This window comes from Heterodontus francisci, chromosome 35 (assembly GCF_036365525.1).
Source record: "Heterodontus francisci isolate sHetFra1 chromosome 35, sHetFra1.hap1, whole genome shotgun sequence".
NCBI classification, from domain to species: domain Eukaryota; kingdom Metazoa; phylum Chordata; class Chondrichthyes; order Heterodontiformes; family Heterodontidae; genus Heterodontus; species Heterodontus francisci.
Window position 1 is genome coordinate 19,768,385 of NC_090405.1, and position 8,189 is coordinate 19,776,573.

At 46.5% G+C, this 8,189-nt stretch overlaps 1 non-coding gene across 1 annotated transcript; it reads left to right on the forward strand.

Moving 5' to 3' along the window:
- The first annotated feature begins 636 nt into the window (after positions 1-636).
- trnas-gcu (transfer RNA serine (anticodon GCU)) lies at positions 637-718 on the forward strand. Its single transcript has one exon. It is a non-coding gene; the product is annotated as a tRNA-Ser (tRNA).
- The last annotated feature ends 7,471 nt before the right edge of the window (positions 719-8,189 follow it).

The window sequence follows — 8,189 nt, forward strand, 5'->3', positions numbered from 1 at the left end:
AGTTCCATCCTTTCTTTTCTTCCTTCTTCTCTTCTTTCCATCAGTTTCTCTTTTCTGTCCCAGATCAATATAATGATGAGAATCCCAATTTAATCTGCTGTTTCTGGTGTTTTATCCATTCCAATCAAAATTTCAACATTCCAATCAAATCTATTTGTTATTCCACAGTGTCTCTCCATGTGTTTTATTCTGTTGTATTCTCTCACAGTCTGTTTGATGATCAATGTTACATCTCACTCTCTGTTCTGGTGAAGATCAGAAGCAGTGATATCTGTTTACACCACCCAAGTCGGCCTGATGCTGTGCCTCGCTGATCATGTGGGGTTAAAGCAATTCTTCCAGTCAGTTAGTTCAGTTTTCATTTCATGAGAAATTCGGTCATCATGACTTCATCAGTGACCTAATGGTTCAGGTGTCTGAGTGATGTTAATCATGATGTGATGAAATGATTGTATGTTCCAGTCTTTCCGTGGTGGGTTTTCACATTGAGTAGAAACGTGTTGGACATGGTCTGGAAATGTTTCACACCGCTCCATTCCCAACTTCATTTACTTGCAGAAGATATATTTCCATCATTCCACAGCTGGCTGCACAGCCAGAAGCTGTGCTGAAGGTGACAGCTATGTCTTTGCAACTGACAAGGTGGCTGAGAGGTTAAGGCGATGGACTGCTAATCCATTGTGCTTTGCACACGTGGGTTTGAATCCCATCCTTGTCGCTAGTTTATGAGCTGTTTTGTGTATTATTTATGTTGGGTGAGCTTATGTGTTAAGTCAGCCTCGAAACCTGTTCTTGTCAATGTCCAGACAGTGATTCCAGAATTTGTTATACTTTATTAAAATTGAGACAGACAATTGGAATTCTTCACCCAAACTGCACTGGAATGAAGATCAAATAGGGATCACGAAACGGAGCAGGATTTTTCCTCCCCTCCTTCCTTCCATCATTACTTTCTCTGGATTTGCACCAAGTGAAAGACAAATGGGAAAAGCAAATGACGAGGGAGCAGATGCAGAAAATTATCCTTTGGCAAGAAATTTATTTTCAAATCTTCTTGATAGATTAAGTGAGTGAGCAATGCTTTGGCAGATGGAGTTTAAAATGAGGGGTCATCGACTACCGATGATAGATCAGAGTGTTTTTTTGCAAGAGGTGAGATGTTAGAAACGGTTGAGGAGCAGAGACCCGAATACTGAATTAATAAAAGCTCGTGGACTGGTAGAAAATAATGTGAAAAGTGAACAGAATATGAAGATTGGAACTCATGTTGCAGTGATATAAAGCTCTGTGCTCCTGAAGTAAATGTCCAAGCCCAGATTGTGGGGAATCTGTGGAGAGTGATTTGGTTTTTATTCATTCTTGGGTGTGAGTATCGCTGATAAGGCGAGCATTTATTACCCATTCCTATTGCCGTTGAGAAGGTGGTGGAGAGCTGCCTTCTTGAACTGATGCAGTCCATATGGTGCAGGAACACCCACACTGCCGTTGGGGAGGGAGTTCCAGGATTGTGACCCAACAACAGTGAATAAATGGCGATATCGTTCCAAGTCAGGATGGTGAGTGACTTGGAGGGGAACCTGCAGGTAGTGAGTTCCCATGCATCTGCTGCCCTTGTCCTTCGAGGTGGTAGTGGTCACGAGTTTGGAAGGTGCTGTTGAAGGATACTTGGCGAGTTGCTGCAGTGCATATGGAGATGGTACACACTGCAGCCACTGTTTACTGGTTGTGGAGGGATTGAATGTTTAAGGTGGCGGGTTAGGTGCCGATCAAGTGCGCTGCTTTGTCCTGGATGGTGTTGAGCTTCTTGAGTGTTGTTGAGTGGGATGTATTCCATCACACTCCTGACTTGTGCCTTGTAGATGGTGGACAGGATTTGGGGTGTCAGGAGGTGAGATACTTGCTGCAGAATTCGTAATCTCTGACCTGCGCTTATAGCCACAGCATAGATGTGACTGGTCCAGTTACGTTTCTGGTCAAGATATTGATGGTGAGGGATTTAACGATGATAATGCTTCTGAATATCAAAAGGTAGATTTTTTTTCTCTCTCATTGGAGATGTTCACTGCTTGGCACTTGTGTGGCCAGAAGGTTGCTTGCCACTTATCAGCTCAAGCCTGAATGTTGTTCAGGTCTTGCTGCTTGCAGGCACAGACTGCTTCAGTATCTGAAGAGTTGTGAGTCATCATCTAACATTCCCACTTCTGACTTATGTTGAAGAGAAAGTCGTCAATGAAACAGCTGGGATGTTTGGGTCTAGGACACTACCCTGAGAAACTCCTGAGGCAATGTCCTGGGCTGAGATGATTGGCCTCCACGAACCACAACCATCTTGTTTTGTGCGAGGTACGACTCCAGCAAGTGGAGAGTTTTCCCCCTGATTCCCAGTGACTTCAATTTTGCTAGGGATCCTTGATGCCACACTCACTCAAGGGTGGTTCAAGAAGGCAGCCCACCCCACCACCTTCTCAAGGGCAATTAAGGATGGGCAGTAAATGCTGGCCTGGCCAGCAACGCCCACATCGCATGAATGAATGAATAAAAAAGTGAAGTATCCCTTGTGTCATTGTTTTGGGAGAAAATATAACCCTGGTGGAATTGCCCCTCCCAATCACACCTCACTTCATAGAACATAGAAAATGGAGAAAATTTATGGCACAGAATGAGACCATTTAGCAATCGTGTCTGTGCCAGCTGAAAAAGAGCGATCCAGCCCAATCCCACTTTCCAGGTCTTGGGAATGGGATCTGAACAGATCTCAGAGCTCACATTATGTGAATGTTCTGTTGAAGTATTGGTGAGCTGATATACCAGGGGAGATTCACACTGTTAGACACAGTGTGAAATACATTCAAGTATTTATAAAACATTGTAACATGTGAGTAATATTCCCCATTGCTTTCTCAGCACTGATGGATTGTGAAGTGGGAGACAGCCAGAAGTCCCAGTGATCCACACTGACCCTCAGCTGAGAATGAAATGAGATAAAGTTCAATCTTCAGCAGCGAGTTGCTGCAGAGAGGTAAGAGTCCTGAATCAAGGAGAGACTTTCTCATACTGCTGTTGAATCTCATTTCAAACACTCCTTGAACTCTCTGCCGAGGAATTCAGAGCTGGAGAATGCCTGGAAAATCAGCCTAAAAAGGAAATAAAAAACACCCACCGTGGGGCTCAAACTCAAAAACTTGAGATTCAGAGTTTCATGCTTTCAACGACTGAGCTCACTAGGCCTGAGACAGTGTCCCCGTCCTGTCTGTTATTGGACAGTGCAGCTGTTGGCTCCATCCCAGGGGCTGAATTTGTTCTGTAAACCATGAACCAGCTTCCTCTCAAATCCCAGGTTTATCAATAAATCCTCTTACAAAATCCCCAAAGTGTGATATATTCCTCTCACTCATCCAGAATAAAAGTTACATCTTTTGCTCTTTTTACCTTCCAAACATTGACTTCTATTTTGCTCAGCATTTATTTCTCTCTCCTTTTTATGTTGTGCATTTCCTAATAAACATTTTATTTCAATTATTTATGAGGGATGAAATGAACAGAAGAGATTTTCTGCAATGGTACCAGGGGTGTGGGACAGAACGAGTGGTTTGGATCTGGAATACACTGCCTGAGAGTGTGCTGGAGGCAGATTCAATCGTGGCTTTCAAAAGGGAATTGGATAAACACCTGAATAGAGAAAATTTGCAGGGTTACAATGAAAGGGCAGAGGAGTGGAATTAGCTGATTTGCTCTTGCAAAGAGCTGTCATGGACATGATGGACTGAATGGTCTCCTTCTGTACTGTAACCATTTGATTCCTTGATTCTAACTCTGTCAAAGTTGTTCTGAACTTGCTCTGCTCCAAGGAGAACAACCCCAGCTTTTCCAGTGTCTGCACATAACTGAAGTTATGAGGAACCATGGGGAACCCACTGTAAACCTTCCTCCAGACAGAAATACAACTGTTCACCACCACACTGTGACCCAGCTGTTCACAATATATATCAATGATTCGGATGTGGGGACCAAATGTACTATTTCCAAGTTCGCAGATGACACAAAACTAGGTGGGAATGTGTGTTGTGAGGAAGATGCAAAGCGGCTTCAAGGGGATTTGGACAGACTTAGTGAGTGGACAAGAAAGTGGCACATGGAATATAATGTGCAAAGATGTGAGGTTGTCCACTTTGGTAGGAGAAACAGATGTGCAGATCATTTCTTAAATGGTAAGAGATTAGAAAGTGTAGATGGACAAAGGGGCCTGGGTGTCCTTGTCAGTAAGTGACTGAAAGCTAACATGCAGGTGCAGCAAGCAATTAGGAAGGCGAATGACATGTTAGACTCTATCGCAAGAGGATTTGAGTATAGGAGTAGTGAAGTCTTGCTTCAATTGTATATAACCTTGGTTGGACTGCACTTTGGAATACTGTGTGCAGTTTTGGTCCCCTTACCTTTGGAAGGATATCATTGCCATAGAGGGAGTACAACGAAGGTTCACCAGACTTGTTCCCGGGGTGGCGGGACTGTCCTATGAAGAGATTTTGGGGAAACTGGGACTGTATTCTCTAGAGTTTCGAAGAATGAGAGGTGATCTCATTGAAACTTACCATATATTTAAAGGGATAGACAGGTAGATGAAGCTATTTCCTCCGGTTGAGGAATCTAGAACCAGGGGACACAATTTCAACATAAGGGGAAAGCCACTTAGGACAGAGACGAGGAGAAATTTCTTTACTCAGAGGGTTGTGAATCTTTGGAATTCTCTACCCCAGAGGGCTGTGGAAGCTCAGTCATTGAGTATGTTTAAAGCAGAGATTGACAGATTTCTAAATGCAAATGACATAGGGGATATGGAGATAGTGTGGGAAAAAGGCATTGAAGTGGATGATCAGTCATCATCATATTGAATGGCGGGGTTGGCTCGACGGGCTGAATGGCCTACTCCTGCTCCTATGTTCCTATCAGTCTGCTAATTTCATATCCATGCTGTCATTGTCCCTTTTATTACATGGGCTTCAGTTTTACTGGCAGTCTAGTATGTGACATCATCAAGAAGGTTTTCAATAAGTTAAATAAGGAGAAATTGTTTCCAGTGGCAAAAGGGTCAGTAACCAGAGGATGTATTTATCAGGTGATTGAGAAAAGAACCAGAGGCGAAATGAGGTCGGGATTTATACGGTGATGTGTTGTGATTTGGAATGCACTGTCTGATCAGGACTTGAAAGCAGATTCAGTAGTAACTTTGAAAAGCAATAGGGATAAATACTGGAAGGAAAATGTACAGATTACAGGAAAAAGCTGAGCATCAGAACTAATTGGATAACACAACCAAAGAGACAGCATTGACACAATGGACCAAATGGTCTCCTTCTTTGTGTATCATTCTATGGTTTTATGAACATAATGTTGGTACAATTGCTGAGTTGGAAGTGAAGTGAACCCAGATTCCGGGTATTCTAAACACCAGACCCAAACCAACTGAAACAAAAACAAGAAATGCTGGATTCACTCAGCAGGTCTGGCAGCATCTGTGGAAAGAGAAGCAGAGTTAACGTTTCGGGTCAGTGACCCTTCTTCGGAACTGACTGAACAAGCCTGTTGTTTAATCTCTGTTTTTCACACCAGCTTCTCCTCGCTCTTTCTGTGTTTCCTGCCTGGTCTGTTCCTCTGACCTTCATTCCTGACACTCTATTGAGAATGGCCAACTCACTGCGCCTCTCACTCCCACCGTCACTCCACCCCTTCACCCACTTCCAAACCTCTCTGTTCAACAGTACCTCACATCTGCTCCTCTGCTCCATTAATATAACAGGAAAACATTTTCAAACAGACATTTCCAGACAGTGAACGTTCCAGTAAGACAAGGTAAAGAGCAGATTCATTCACTTTCAACACAGAGAGAGCAGCTCTCCCTGTTCAGTCTAAGGAGCAGCTGTAGTTTCACTCCCTTTAGTCTTAGAGACATGGGCCAGAATTTTAAGGGACCGTTGGAGATGGGAATGGATGCTGGGGAGGGGGAGGGGGGGTGTATAAAATAGGGATGGAAGACGTCGGACCGGATATTTCTGTCGGCGGCTGACATGGAGGGCAGACTTCGCACATCCACACGGCAAGAAGGCATTTAAAGTATTTATGAGTCCAATTGTCAGCAATTTTATTCACTGGATCCAATTGAATTAATAGCACACGGGAACCCTGGGGCTTCAGAGCCTCGCCTGGTTAAAGGAGGTGACTGGGAGGTGGGAGCTGAGTGTTGGCTTCACTGGGAAGCTGTCGGGTGAGGCAGCGTAACTTGGCAGCAAGGGTGGAGGGGGAAAGGGCATCGGGAAACACTGTCAGGAGTGGGGGCCAATGTGCCAGCTCTGCAGGGTGAGCCACACCAGGGTGTTATTGGGGCAGTGCCACCTCATTGAGGGTGACAAATGAGGTAAATGTGGCTGGGTGTTGTTTACTGTGAAGGCCTTGCACTCAGGGAGGGGCAACCTGTCATGGGCCTCATTCACCCTGGATTCGAGGCTCCCATTGAAGAGGAGGAGGAGTAGAGAGGGAGGGAGGGAGGCGCAGGCACCAGCAGAGACACCACAGCAGCTTGGGGGCCCACAGGAGGGCCAGCCTCGAACAGGAGGCAGGAGAAGGAGGCAGAGGAACACGTCAGCCGAGGTTCAACTACCTGCAGATGTCCGAGTGACAGTGTCTCCACAGACTGCACCTCTCCACGGAGGTTGTCACTGATCTCTCTGCCATGATGCAGCTGTGCCCCATGGGACTTGGTGGGCACCTGATGCCAGTGTCACTGAAGGTCACCGTGCCACTGAACTTCTCCACCAGCAGATCATTGCGGGGATCCACTGGCGATATGTGTGGAATCTCACAGTCTATGGTGAATCAGTGCATCAAGGAGGTCACCAATGTCCTGTTCAGGAGGGCCGGTGACTATGTGCACATCGATCCAAACAGTCACGCTGAGAGGGCTATAGGATTCGGGGCCATCGCTGGATTCCCCCAGGTGTAGGGTGTCATCGACTGCACCCATGTGACCATCAAGGCTCCTGCAGACCAGCCAGCAGCCTTCAACAGGAAGGGCTTCCACTTGCTCAGTGTGTAACTGGTCTGTGACCATCACAAATGGATCCTACAGGTGTGTGCACAAATCCCGGGAAGCAGCCACAACGCCTGCATACCAAGGCACTCCCAGGTGCCAGAACCTTTCCGTGGCCCCATGCGCTTTCTGAGATGGATCCTTGGAGACAAGGGCAACCCAGTGAGAACATGAGTACTGACGCCTGTGAGGAACCCACACAACGATTCAGAGGAGAGGTACAACACCTGCTGCGGGTCAACCCGAGCGACCATCAAAGAGGCCATTGGTCTCCTGAAGATGAGATTCAGGCACTTAGATTGTTCCTGTGGAGCCCTTCAGTATGTCCCAGCGAGGGTCTCCCGTATCATGGTGGCTTGCTGTGCTCTGCACAATCTGGCATGACAGAGGGGTGAGGTGTTGACTCGTGTGGATATCATGGAGTGTGATGTCTCCTCTGATGATGAGGATGTGGAGGAGGATGCTGCCCAAGCAGTGCCAGATGAAGGACCTCAGGCACAGCAGGAAAGCCTCCATGAGATACACACAAGGGAGACACGAGACACCCTTATACATTCACGTTTCCTTTGAGCCTTACCACCTTCTGGAACCACAGCAATAAAGTCTTAGCTTTAAACAGCCCTGTTGTCACCTCCTTCCTTCTACACTACAGCGCCCAGGTACACATCGCACAGTGACAAGGCCGAAGCTTTGTGAACTCAGGGCTTGGTCCCTCACTTCCAGCCCCTTGGGAGGAAGGGTTGAAATGAAGTCCCAAATGGCATCAACAACAGGAAGGAGACATAGTGAGAGAACATCATTTCTTTATTCTGTGTGACACCAAACACAACCCTATCCATCTGGAATGTACATTCACCCGTGAACCCCTCAGTGAATCTAGGTGCTCTTCTTAAATCTATTCCGGGTGTTCCTACCTGCTACTCCCCCTGCTCTGTCAGCTGAGGTGGAGACAGGCTGCTGACCTTGCTGCTCCATTGCTTGGGATGACATTGGCGGCTGTCCTCTGCTGCCTGAGGCCTGGAGGGCCCTGGCACACTGAGGGCCTCCTGCACAGGTACAGGGACCCCCTCTGTCATCGAGGATGATGGAGGTGCTGGCATCACTGGTG